At 36.2% G+C, this 13629-nt stretch overlaps 1 protein-coding gene across 7 annotated transcripts in view; it reads left to right on the top strand.

The window, feature by feature from the left end:
- The window catches only part of adar (adenosine deaminase RNA specific), a 166390-nt gene that overhangs the window by 142309 nt on the left and 10452 nt on the right, over positions 1 to 13629 (top strand). The gene's annotated exons all lie outside the window — the stretch shown is intronic.

Here is a 13629-nt window from a genome sequence, read left to right as displayed (position 1 = left end):
CTATATATAGTATATAGTACATACCCTACAATAGTATCATCAAACCAGCTTACCCCAGTTCAGGGTTGTGGGTGTCCAGAGCTATCAGCACTGGGCGTAAGTTAGAAAACAATCCTGGACCAAGAGTCTGTTTAATACAGGACACCCACATTTCTACAAGCCCCTTACAGTGACTGATTTACTTTAGCCAGTGGTACCACACAGGTGATAAGATTTTTCTGAAGCAATAAATCAGCTGTCTGATTGTATGATATTTTTGTGCTACTCAGCCATATCAAATATTTAAGTCTATGAATGCTTGATCATAAAACCTTTTTTATAGAAACTTTTTTACTTTTTCTCTTTCTCCCTACTGCTTTTAAAATTGTTGCAAATTTATCTCATATAATTCATACTACCTTTTCCTCAGCTATACAAAAATCAATAAGAAAATGAGCACCTTAATTTTATCTACATTCTATTTGGCTAAGCACATAAATTTCTCCTTCTTCTTTTGGGACTTTTGCTTGTAGTGTTGGAGTATTACTAAAATTTTGACTTTGGTATCAGTACCTGCTGTTGGACGTCAGTACTGGTACCAAAATTGTACAGAAGCAAATAACCAATAACCCAAAAAGCACCCCCAATTCTTTCTCCTCCCTGGTGCTGTGCTCCGTGCCGTTGTGATGCGCGCTACACACTGTTTTATTTTGATAGGCATGAACTCCATATCTCATTGAATCTGTAAGTGAGGGGGCACAGACCCATAGAGTCCAGATCATGTTGAGGAAGTTGGATTGTAGTGGTCACCTGTGAATTTTCAGTCGCATGAAACCCTGAGTTTTTGCTTTGTGAAGTCTACAAAATGGATGCTTTTCCACATCTACACTAGTGAATGTTTTGGTTATTGGAGTGGGATTGAGATGAAAGCTAGCATTTACTTCCAGTACCGAAAATCCTGAAATGCTGGTACTGTACCATTTTAAAGTTTGGGTTTCTCAGTATCTGTATACCACACAACCCTAGTTGCTTGTAATAAACAAATACACTATTTTTCGTTTGTTAGGCAATATGGCATAATGGTAGAGAACTGAACTCTAAATCACGAGTTTGCTTTTTCATTTCTCACCGTTGGCCCACTGTGTTTCCCTGAGCAAGTAAACCTAATCCAACTGTGTCCAACTGTACAAAAAATACATGTAAATGTACACAATGACTGGGGAAATAATAAGGAAAACCTGTACACCTGCTTATCCATGCAGTTATTTAATAAGCCAATCATGTTGTAGCAATACAATGCATACTAATCATGCAAATACATGTTAGGAGTTTCAGTTGACGTTCACATCAAACTAGTGCTGGACGGTATACCGGTTCATACCGAAAACCGTTTTTTATTTTTTTTTATGATGTGGATTTTTCTTATACCGCAACACCGGTTTAAATTGCCTAAACGACGTTCGGAATGTGGCACAGCGGGAAACTATTCAAGTGGGGACCTTTTTCACTGCTACACCGCTAAACACAGATTTGTTGCACTAGGGCTCTTTTTCACTGCTACACCACCAAATAGTGGGCGGTAGCATAGGTATGCCGTGTGGTGAAAATGGACAGAGAGCATTCCGAAACTTTTGCCGACAAAAAGGAGTCACGTCCGTCACCTGGAGATACTTTAGTTTTAAAAGGCCAGATGTGTAAATACTGTTTCTATACTACTGGATAATACTGCAAGCCAAGTTGTACTTGTTTTTGTACTTGCCTAGTGTATGTTTTGCTTGTATTTATCCTGCGATGTGCTGGTGACTTGTTCAGAGATGGGCACAACTCTGAATGGATGGCATAATTAAACATGTATAACGAAGATATTTTTAAAGTTCTGAACACTCCATCGGCTAAGTTAATAACTAGTTTTAATTTCACAAAGACGTTTATCGTGTGGTGATTGGTAATGTGGAGAAAGAAAAAGGAAAGATAGGAACTGGGGTTTTGGTAGAGAGCAGGAATATCATGAAGTGAATGGATTCTGTGCGGTGATTGCTGCAGGCGCCTGCTTTTAGTACGGAAGAAGGAAGTCAGTTTAAGAAGCGTAGTGATTAACGACTGGGTCAGGGAACACTTAACACAAAGTATTTGATGTGCTGCATTAACTTGTGACGGGGTTTGAGAAAATCTAGTAAATTAAACATTGATTTTAGGATGAAGTTTAGTTTACAACATTCTACTTTAATTATAAAATAAACTATGAGAATAAAGTGGAGATGTCGAGTTTAATCTTGACATAGTCAACATGTCGAATTTATTTTCGACATATAGTTTGTTTTTTTCTTCCGTGTCCATATTTTTTTCCATAGGGCTATACCACAAACAGCATTATAAATGCAAGTTGCAGTTTTTATTATTTATGTATATAGCTTAGCTTGAAGCAAGGTCCATATTAATGCAGTTTGCCTAAATGATGGTACAGTTGGTAAGATGTCATCACCAAGTTGCACTTGTTTTATTTTATTTTAATTTGGTGAATACTTTGTAATGCACCTGGGCTTGAATCAAGCCTTGAAGTAATGGTGCAACTATCAGTAATACTATTATGTATTTTATTATTATTATTATTTATTAGTTTAAATATTATGCAGTTTAATGATGGTAAAATTGTTTAAAAAGTCACTTTAACGTGTCAGTGGACAGAGATTGTTAACATTAACAGAAAGTGTAGTTGGTTTACAAAAAATATTTACTATTTATTCCTTTTCTAAGACGTGTTCAGTGCAATCCAACTTTTGACAAACACCTCTGGATATTTTACTAAGTCTAAATGCCTCTTTGGATGGTTGAAAATATGTTGTCAAAATCATAGTTTAAGCTTTTGCAAAATTTGTTCAATTAAAGGTTCTATATTTTGACTGCATCTGTCATGCAATGTGATTCCTTCTCTTTAGTGCCACCCCCTTGAAAACTATCACTTTATGGGGCCATGCAAACCTGGATTAATACTTGTGTGCACATTAAAATGTCTTTTTGTACGATTTACAATTCTCATAACAGTCTAATAGGTTATTCTTAGCCAGTCTACTGCAGTAATTGCAGTGGAAAATGTGGTTAACATCCACTCATGCATGGGGAAAAAAATACCGTCTAATACCGTGAAACCGGCAGAATTTAGAAAAATACTGTGATATAGAATTTTGGTCATACCGCCCACCTCTACATCAAACAGTAAAATTAGGGGGGAAAAAAAACATGATCTCAGTGATTTGGACTGTGACATGATTGTTGTGCCAGGCTGGATGGTTTGAGTATTTTTGTAACTTCTGATCTCTTGGGATTTTCATGCACAGCAACATCTGGAGTTTACTCAGAATGAAGTGAGAAACAAAAAATATCCAGTGAACGGCAATTCTATGAACAGAAACACCTTGTTTATGAGAGGAAGGAGAATAGCCAGACTTGTTAAAGCTGACAGAAAGGCTACGGTAACTCAGATAACCACTTTTTATGCCTGTAGTGAGCAGGAAAGAATCTCAGAATGCCCAACATACAGAACCTCGATGCAGATGGGCTACACTAGCAGAAGGCAAAAAGCTGAGGCTACAGTGACCACAGGCTTATGAAAACTGGACAATTAAAGACTGGAGAAAATGTATCCCGGTCTGGTGCATTTCTACTGAGGAGAACAGATGGTAGGGTCAGAACTTGGTGCCAACTGCATGAATCCATGTACTCAACCTGCCTTGTATCAACAGTCCAGACTGCTGGTGGTGGTGTAATGGTGTGGGGAATGTTTTCTTAGCACATTTAATACCAATCAATTATCACTTGAATGCCATTGTCTATTCAAGTAGTGTTGCTGACCATGTCCATAGATGGATAGATATAACTTTATTTGTCCTCAACCTTTTCTTTAGCATTCCTTTCATGGCCATAATTTACCCATCTTCTACTTGATCTTCTGAACGAGTTCAGTGTTCTTCATTGGCCTTCACAATCACATGATCTTAAACCAATACAACATCTTTGGGATTTGCTAGAACAGGAAATTTATTGCATGTATGTGCAGATGACAGGTCTGCAGAAACTGTGTAATGCAATCATGTTAACATGTACTGGAATCTCGGTGGAAATTTTCCAACATCTTGTGAAATCCATGCTACAAATAAGAAAGGCTGTTTTATGAGCAAAAGGAGGCCCTACCCAGTATTAGTATAGGTGGAAGAAAAATGAGCTGCATTCATCTATCGTCAAATAGGAGGTCTTCATTATAGTACATAGATAGATTCAGCTCCTTTCAAATCAGTTTTGAATAACCTTTTATGTGTTTAGTTTCCATATTTAAAGATTCTACAATCCCCACCCCAAATCTACCCATATACCCCACCTCCCCGCTCCATCATGCATGGTTGGAGAACTTTAAGATGACTAATCAAAATAGGTGAGGCTAAAAGTAGTATACCAATGTTGTTTTCTATTGACTTCACAATTATTTGTAATTAGAGAAGTAGGTGATTAGTTCTTATTAGACATTTGCAGTGATTCTTTCTAAAATACATAATAAAATACCTTGTTTTGAATCAATATGTGCTTAAAATAATGGCCTAAATAACAAATCACAAAGCTACACAGATTTAACAGCTTCAGATCCCAGAGGTAAAAACAGGTGTGAAAGCCGCAATATAGGTGCCCGACCTGACACAGACTGACAACGGAGGCATGTGTAAAAATCAAAGAAAAAGCACTTTTATTTTTCTTCAGCCATGAGGCACGTCTTCCCCATGTCCCACCAGCTCAACACAGTCCCACACAAGCACACCACAGTGCAACAAAACACAACAAAATACTCTACACAGGTACTTCTTCCTCCACTCCTCTCAGGCAGCATTGTTGTCATCCTCCTCCCGACTGTTCAGTCAAGAGTAGGGGCTGCAGGCTCCTTGTATAGCACCCCCAGAAGTGCTCCAGGTGCTCGTTGACCTACTTCAGGCTGCACTTCTGGGTGTGGCTGCAGTACAGCCCACATGGGCTTGTTAAGCCATGCAACTCCCCCTGGTGGTGGCCATGGAGCCCAACAGGGATGAGCTCCAGTGTTCGGTTCTATTCAATAAGGGCTTGCACAAAAAGGCGACCTCAATTGGGTGCGGAGAATAAAAGCGCACATAAATAAAAGCGATCTTCAAAAGGGCGACCTCAATTGAGCGCCGAATAAAGGCGCGCGTAAATAAAGGCGAGCTTCAAAAGGACGACCTCAATTGAGTGCCGAATAAATGCGCACGCAAATAAAGGAGCGCTTCAAAAAGATGAGCTTCGGAGCGAATTAAATTAATTGTCCTTGATTATGCTAATAGACCGCATCTCGAATATCTACGTGGCATTGCACATAATCTACAGCTTCAAGTGTAACTTGCTTTCACCTTTTTATACATTCAGTCATTGCCTTAATCTAATTTTCTGTAATTTTGAAAACAACGAAATATAGAGAGCTTTAGAAATAGTTCGTTAGAAGTAGTTCGTTAGAAGTTCATGCATTAATTAATTGGATGTTTTAATATTCTTGTTTTCACCTTTTTATACGTTCAATCATTGCCTTTATCTAATAAATTTTCTGTAATAATTTTGTTGCGTTTGCCTTTATTCGCTGTGCCCAATTGACGTCACCCTTTTGAAGCACTCCTTTATTTATGCGCGCAGTTATTCGGCGCTCAATTGAGGTCGTCCTTTTGAAGCTCGCCTTTGTTTACGCGCGCCTTTATTCGCCGCTCAATTGAGGTCGCCCTTTTGAAGATCGCTTTTATTTATGTGCGCTTTTATTCGCCGCGCCCAATTGAGGTCGCCCTTTTGAAGGTCGCCTTTATGTGTGCACCCTTATTGACAGATACCCCAGTGTTCCACCATTGTGGCCCCGATGCAGCCCAGGGGGGCTGCCACCAAGTGTTTTCCGGGAAACGTAGGGTGTAGACCATGGGTGTAGCCCCGGATCCATTGTCAAAGGGTGTCCTGGCTGGGTATGAGACCTGGCCGCCCACCACACAGGATATTGCCTGCCTCTTAAGAAATACACGTATCTTGTGTGACATCTCCTCTTGAAAATTATACCTTGCAAAATAAGCAAGAATCTGCACTGTATATATAAAAAACAGTGTAAAACAGAAGTCATATAGCTAAGATTAAAAAGCTATAAAGCAAACTTCATAATAAGATACTATAAATATTCATATTCTACATATTATATTCCTAATAATTTGCTCTGTGTATGTATATGGTACAGTATAACTGTATTTTTAACGTATTTTGAGAAGGTGTTCATTATTGAAAGGTACTGTGTAAAATAAAGGTAATTCATTCATTCTTTTACTTGTTTTTGCTATCTATGTAAAGCAAAACAACAAGACATTATAGGTGCATTTTTGTATTAGTAGATTTTAAAATAAAGGTAATTCATTCATTCTTTTATTTGTTTTTGTTATCTATGTAAAGCAAAACAACGACATTATAGGTGCATTTTTGTATTAGTAGATTTATAATTGCAAGAAAACACTTTAGAGTTACTTCTGGATTTCTACATTAATTAGTAACAACAACGATGACTGATCTTCAGCAGTAATGGACAGGCACAATCTGCTTAAACTAATTAGACACAGTTATACTTCCCTCTTGTCAATATTGAACACAACTTATAAACACTCAGTCTAGGTTGAAAGTATGCAAACGTCTAGGCTAGTGACTAAAAATAAATACAAGCATTGGGTTTTTAGTTTCTGTAACAGGGAACATGTCTGTTCTAATGAGATTTCTAGGCCCTTGGTAAAAACAAGTTGTAGACTTTCATGGGGTTAGAGGGTGTTAATAATAATAAAAAAGAACGCTAAAAGACTATCCATTTTCAAGGACTATCCATCCTTGTCAGGGTTGATGATGTAGAATGTCTGTGATTTCCTCATTATTACTCATCTTCCCAAGTGTAGTTTTTCAGGAAAGAGAGTAGGAAATGCCTTACTCCACATGGTCTCGCAGAGTCAATGATAATATAAAGTGAAAATTGCTAATCACATTTGAATCTCAAAATGGGGAAAATGTAACATATGAAACCACTTTCTCACCGACTATAGCTGCCTCCTTGTTTGCAGCCGACCTCCTTGGATGATCAAGAGGACTATTGCAAGAGTTCTTTCTAAGGACAGATTAGATAAATTGAAAATGTTACGCATGAAAGAGAAATATGTTGGATAAATGTAAAACACTGCTTATACCAACAAATGTACATCATTCCAAATCAGGGCATGCCTGACAGAGGATTATAGTGTAGGGTAACATTGTAAAATCACAACCTGATTGGTTTGTTATCTGATTATAGCAGTGAATGTTACAGTAGAGTGTTGGGGTATCAATCTATAAAGTAAAGTTTTTCCATTAAAGTCTACACTTAAGTTATTCCCATAAATAATTTTCCAGGTGTTTTTCTAATAAAATCAAGATCTGAGAAAAAAATATTTTTTATGTACAATTTTTAATCATGTATTTCTTTGCCCAGCTCACAACTGTCATTACAGAATATTATGTTATTTGCTTGGCCTAGTAGTCTTTATATTTTATTAGGACATAAATGAATATCAAATTACTTGTAGGGCAATGAATGTAGAAAATTTTCTTTTTTTTTCAACAATGTAGACTGAGTGGCTCTTTTGAAAAGTGAACGATATAGAAAAAGTTGCTAATTGTAGTGATGGAATTATTATTCATTTAAGCTGAAAACTTTTATTGATTTTAGGTTTCAAATAGGTACTGTTCCAAAGAATAGGTAACACCAGAAAGTTGTATAGCTGCCAAGAACTAATTTGCTGCCATCACTTTGTTTGGCAACATACATAATTATACACACCCTTAGTGATTTCCTTCAACCTCGACCATCAGTCATCAGTGTTCCTTGTTAGTACTGCTGATAATGGTAGGTGTTTTCTATGTTGTAGCGCATCATAGATGTGTTGCTTTTGTATTTCATGCATGGCGTTAGGCAATTTGTAGAAAACCTGGCTATTCTTATGCTTGAAATTTTCCTAAATGTTTAGTACACTTCCTTTTTTGAAAGGTTTTGTTTTGTTTCTGAATGTGAAACCATCTGACATCTAGCTTAAATACATCCTTTTGTGTCTTTTTAAATGAACAATGTGTCTCAAAGTAAATTTGTCATAGGCACCACAAAGCAGAAAAGCAATATTTTCCACTGTTAATTTAAATGTTTAATCAATTCAATCTTGCAGTGTGGCATAGTGGTTTAGGTTTTGGACTTCAAACCATGACATGGTTTGTTCAAATCCTGCCTCAGCCACTGTGTGGCCATGAGGAAGACACTTCACCTGCCTGTGCTCTAATTGGGGGCAGAAAAAAACAGAAGGAATATAACCAGTTGTATCTCTCAAATTTTGGATAAAGACATCAGTTAAATAATTAATAATAATAAGTTAGCTACTTTTCGCCAATTGTGTTTTTTTTTTATTGATTTTTTTTTGTTTTGTAGTATAGGTTAACAATATAACGCAAATATATGAATTTTATGAGGCAGTGTCTCAGTTCAGCTGTTGGATAGATACCACATTGCCATCTTTTTCTTTGGTTTTAATTTACATATTTGTAAATGTCAACACTTCATAATACATGCTTTAGCCGCTTACATCTTACCAAACTGTAAAACATCTAATATACTGTAGTCTTGAGCCTTTTGACCTAGGTCATTTCTGAGGATCCATCACTGATAATTTTCACATTATGCCTTAAACTCGTATTCTTTCCTGCATTTTTTTTAAAGCAATCCTACTATACATATAATCATAAGGCTGATCTTATTTTGCTGTGTTATGTTCCTATTGTCTTTGAGATACAATCTAGATTTACAGCCACTATCCAAGGACCTTCTTGTTCAAGTGTTGTCTCTATTTGGACTCCGCAGCATTAAATTAAACCTACAGAAACGGATCAGATGGAAAGTACAAAAATAACTATGCAGTAAACTTAACATAAAACATAAAAGACTGTATACGTTTTTTCATTCCTTTATTTTCAAAATATTGTTAGATGCAGCCAAAATCAATTCTTACAGCAAGGCAGGAACTCACTTAGGTTGGACCACTAATCCATCACAAGGCTTTTTCAAAGCACACTTTCTTGGATGTAAATGGAAACCAGAGTAGAAAGCTTATCCATTGATAAGTACAAATTTAGCTGGAAGGCTAACACAAGTCACTGAAAAAATACCACAGACTCTGCAGCTGCTGCAATGTCTGCTGTGTGGAAGTCCTTTAATGCAGTAGTTCTCAACCAAAATATACTTCCAAGATGTCACAAGATGACTGAAAATAATTATAAAATAGCAGAAAACAATTAAATCATTGGTTGCCACATGTGTTTAAGGATTCAAAGTGTCTTGTCTGTAGCTACACTTTTTTGTATGGGATGGACTCCCCACATATGTACAGCAGTTCAGGGTTTAGTGGTTGGTTACAATTATCTGTGCAATATAGTGCATCACAGCTACTAAAATGTAGTTAGAATGGAAACTGACTGCTCTTAAAAACCCAACAAAATTTTTTTAAAGAGGGTGACATGTCTCACTGCCGTAAAGAACATTGGTGTTTTAGCATGATTCCAAAGATGTGAAGGAGGTGCCAAGTGCATTTGCTTTTCCATTTGCGTTAAATGTGTCTCTTGCTAATGGAAAGGCTCTAGTGCTGAATCCAAAGGATAGAGAAGTAGCCCTTGTAAATTAAGTTATGAAAAAATGCCTCCAGCTGATATTTTTCATTTAAAACTTTAACTAAAACATGCAGGCTATATTGGAAATTATTTATTAATTATGTATAATGCTTTAAAAAACACAGGCAGTGTAGAAAATGGTAAGTATCATGTGTGGAGGGGTCCTCACCTTATCACGAGGCACACTGTGGGGACCTTGGAGGAATAAAGATTGAGAAACCCAGTGTTAAAGTGTATGAAGATGAACGAAATGCCAGTTGTAACATGTGTAAAGAAAAAGTCAGCCATGATGGAACTAAAACGAAGACATTTAAAGCCACATATTCGATAAGAAATTTAAGATTACATCACACTGGACATTATATAAACCTAATAAATAAAGAAATAAGTATAAGTAAGAGGAATGCTCCAGAATGTTTTTGAGAGAAAAAAAAAGAAGCCGTAAACCAGAAGGTGAGCGGGCACAGTTGGCATGTGCAAGTGGCTTTGGAGCAAATGACTGTTAAGTTCTCTGGTTGCATTTTGTTCCAAGAGTTTGGAGGAGCTTCACATTCAGAGCAGTTCTGTGGCATCACAGCTTGCTAAATCCTTACCAATTTCACTGTTGCCTAGAGGTAAACAACCCCCGTGTACTGTTAGACAGGGTGTAAAGAGAGAAAACATTGTTTAATGCAGCCTTTCATTTTTCTCAATGAGAAAAGAAAGTGTGTTAGGAGATGAACATGAACTTCTTTTAGTAAGAAATAACTTGCCAGAAATAAAAGTTCAACAAACATTGTTCAGTTTCCTTCTGTCAGATTTAGTTTATATTTAAATATTCAGAGAATTGTTACGTTTTCTTGTATATGATGTTTTTTTCTATGCAGAATGTGTATATATGTATAAATGTGTTAAAATGTTAAAATTACTGATCATTTGTTGCATCCTGTAAGAAATTCTCATATTGTTTTTATGCTGTTCTAGGCTGGGGCTTTAAGCTTTTAAGATGGTAGAACATTGTCAGAAGTAGGAAAACGTTTTAATTTTGTTGAGTTCGGTGACTGCTTACTGAAGACAACTTTGGTAGTTTATTTTCATTTGATATTACTCACAGTATTACATATAAGCATGATTCACATTCAATACATGTTAAGTTAATGAAGGATATGTTCTGTATCAATTTGCCGTACGTCAAATGAGCAGATGTGTAAGCAGGAATTTGCTGGATTCATTTTTGAAGTGAACAACATAAAAATAACTGTTGTACTGGTGGTACATTATATACCAGGAATCAAGGGCTGACATTATGACATGTTAAATGATAACACATCAGATTGAAATACTACAAAGCAGAAGGTATATTTTTCTAACATACAAAATAAAAACTGTAGCTTGGGTAATAAAGGTTTTAAACATTCTTTTATGTCACAATTTAATTAATAAAGTGATGTATAACTGCGTAAAGCATCCTAATTACTCCAAGTATAGGATGTTAAACCAAAAGCTGATGCCTTGTTGTCTCTAGACACTTCAAGGAGCCAGTAGCTGCAAAAAGAAAAAAAAACTGGTAGCCAGTAGCTTTGATTTGCGTGACAGTTAACCAAATGTATAAAATATTAATCTTTCAGTATCATACCTTTCTAACGTGTGGCTAATTTTTTTCCTTCTGCGTAGTCCACCTTTCCCTTGTACTTTCGTGTCCATCTTGATAATTTGGGTTAACTGAATGTCATAATAACTTTCACACTTTGTACAGTCATCAAGAATTACATTACATTAAGAACCATGTATTTTATTCAGGCTTTGAGCCTGTGTCACTGAAAGTCAGTGTCAGAGGACCATCTATTATAATTTGGTATTCTTTTCCTCTTGTTTGAAGTGAACATGCAAACATTTAAAATATATTTTGGAGAATTTTAACTGTTCAGTTTTCATTTTGTAAGCAGCTAGACTTTGTGTCCCTTTCAGCGGATGAGACAAACAGCCACAGAGAAGGAAAAAGTGACAAAATTGTTTTTAAATAGGTTTAGCTCAGTGTTAACTCTCCAGTGCTCATTTTGTAAACAGAAGAGCATTTCAATGTCAAAGGCTATTCTCTGGAAATGAGTGCCCCGTTCAGTGGATGGGATGGAGAGGCACATTAAATATGAAATTGTTATAGAAGACTACCTTTTAAATACATTTTGAACAATTTTAGCTATACAGTGTTCATTTTACAAACAGCTTAAGGATGCATTTCTCCAGCAAAGGCTTAGCTGTGGATATGATTGTCCCCTGTAGGGGAAGGGATAGAGGGCTACAGTCAATATGAATCTGCTATAAAAGACTGTCTGGTAGGCTTATTAAAAGCATTGTGGACTATTTTAACTACCCAGTGTTTATTTTGTAAAGAGTCACATCAGATAAAGATTACCAATGAACGCTTTCTAAATTTTATTCTTTAACATTTGATCAGTTTTAATCTGCCATGATCAACTGTGAATGTAATATACAGGAAAATGAATTTTATAAGATAATGACACCTGCTGTGAAAATGAGATCCTCACCCAATTTAAAAGGGGTTTCCATGATAGGCAAGGGAATTTCTTTTTTGGTAGAACTTAAACTATGTCATTCATACAGGTTTAATCACTCATCTGACACAGGTGAAATCTGAGTTCCACAATAAAGCCTTTCCCGTTGACATTTTTTTTTTTTTTTTTTTTTCTCTTTTTTTCACCAGGAACAAAACTAAAACTAAATGTTTAAGAGCAAGGCACCACATATGGAGTGAAAGTGGATTAGTACATTTATTTTAATGATTTCTGTTTCAAATGGCTTTTTACAGTGTTCTTGGGTGTCAACTAATGAATTATTCATTATAATTACAGAATTGCGATTATTAATATTTTACTACATTTTTGTTTCCACATTTCTTTGTTGAAGAGCTCCTGTTGAAGAATTTATTTGAGACAGAACATATAGAGTGTGCATGTCAAAACAACTGAAATAACAACTAGCAAAATGTCATTTATCTGTACAAAGTTTACTGTCTGCTGTCAATCACAGCGTACCCCAGTAAAACAATAATAACATGTAATACACCTGCAGCCTTAAAATACAGATTTCATGACATTTCTGTGCATGTGGAAACAGCAGGCAGGAGTCTTGCGCATACATGATTATTGACGGATGATTCTGGCACAAGCGTAACAAGCCTCTCCTTGAAGTTCACCATTTGGAATACACGACCGCCACATCAGCCGAGCTGTGTAGTTAGAAATATTTTCACACACACGTCTCCCAAGTCTGATATCATTTTCACCGTGCATCCCTCATGCTCAGCGTAGGGCAGATGTCAAATATAAACCAGCCTTTAGTGGAAAACTGCTCATGGATCTCTGAGGAGGAACCCATTCACGCCCCCCACATATCGACACATATGTTAACAGCGCATCTGCTAAGCCATTAAAAAAAATGGCTTTTTGCATCTGTTACAATATAAAAAGTTTCAATGATTTCTTTTGCCACTGGCGATATAAGTAGAAATGATAATCACCAACGCTTATTTTTGATCGCATTTGCAATCATTTTAGTCACAGTCTGGAGGAGACCTGTGTGTAAAATGCAAAGTTGACTCACTCATCAACAAAACACTTTCCCATTTAAATAAAAAGCTGATATTTGAGAAAGAACGTTTCAATTTATTGTATTTAGGAGTAAATACACCTCTACGATAGAGAAATTAAATTTCTCAAAATTGAAAAATGGTTTGACTGATTTCATTGAAATTTGCTGACTTTATAGGACAAAGATTAGCTGACACTTTTTTTTTATTTGTTAATATTTTTCTATCGTAATGCCAGTTGAACGGCACCAAAGCAACAGCACCACTCGCTAATAGCATGGACGAGCATGTGAATAAATGGAGTTGTTTTTGACAAGGAAAAAAAAATG

Source organism: Erpetoichthys calabaricus, chromosome 2 (assembly GCF_900747795.2).
Source record: "Erpetoichthys calabaricus chromosome 2, fErpCal1.3, whole genome shotgun sequence".
NCBI classification, from domain to species: Eukaryota; Metazoa; Chordata; class Cladistia; order Polypteriformes; family Polypteridae; genus Erpetoichthys; species Erpetoichthys calabaricus.
This window is presented reverse-complemented; position numbering and strand designations above follow the sequence as displayed.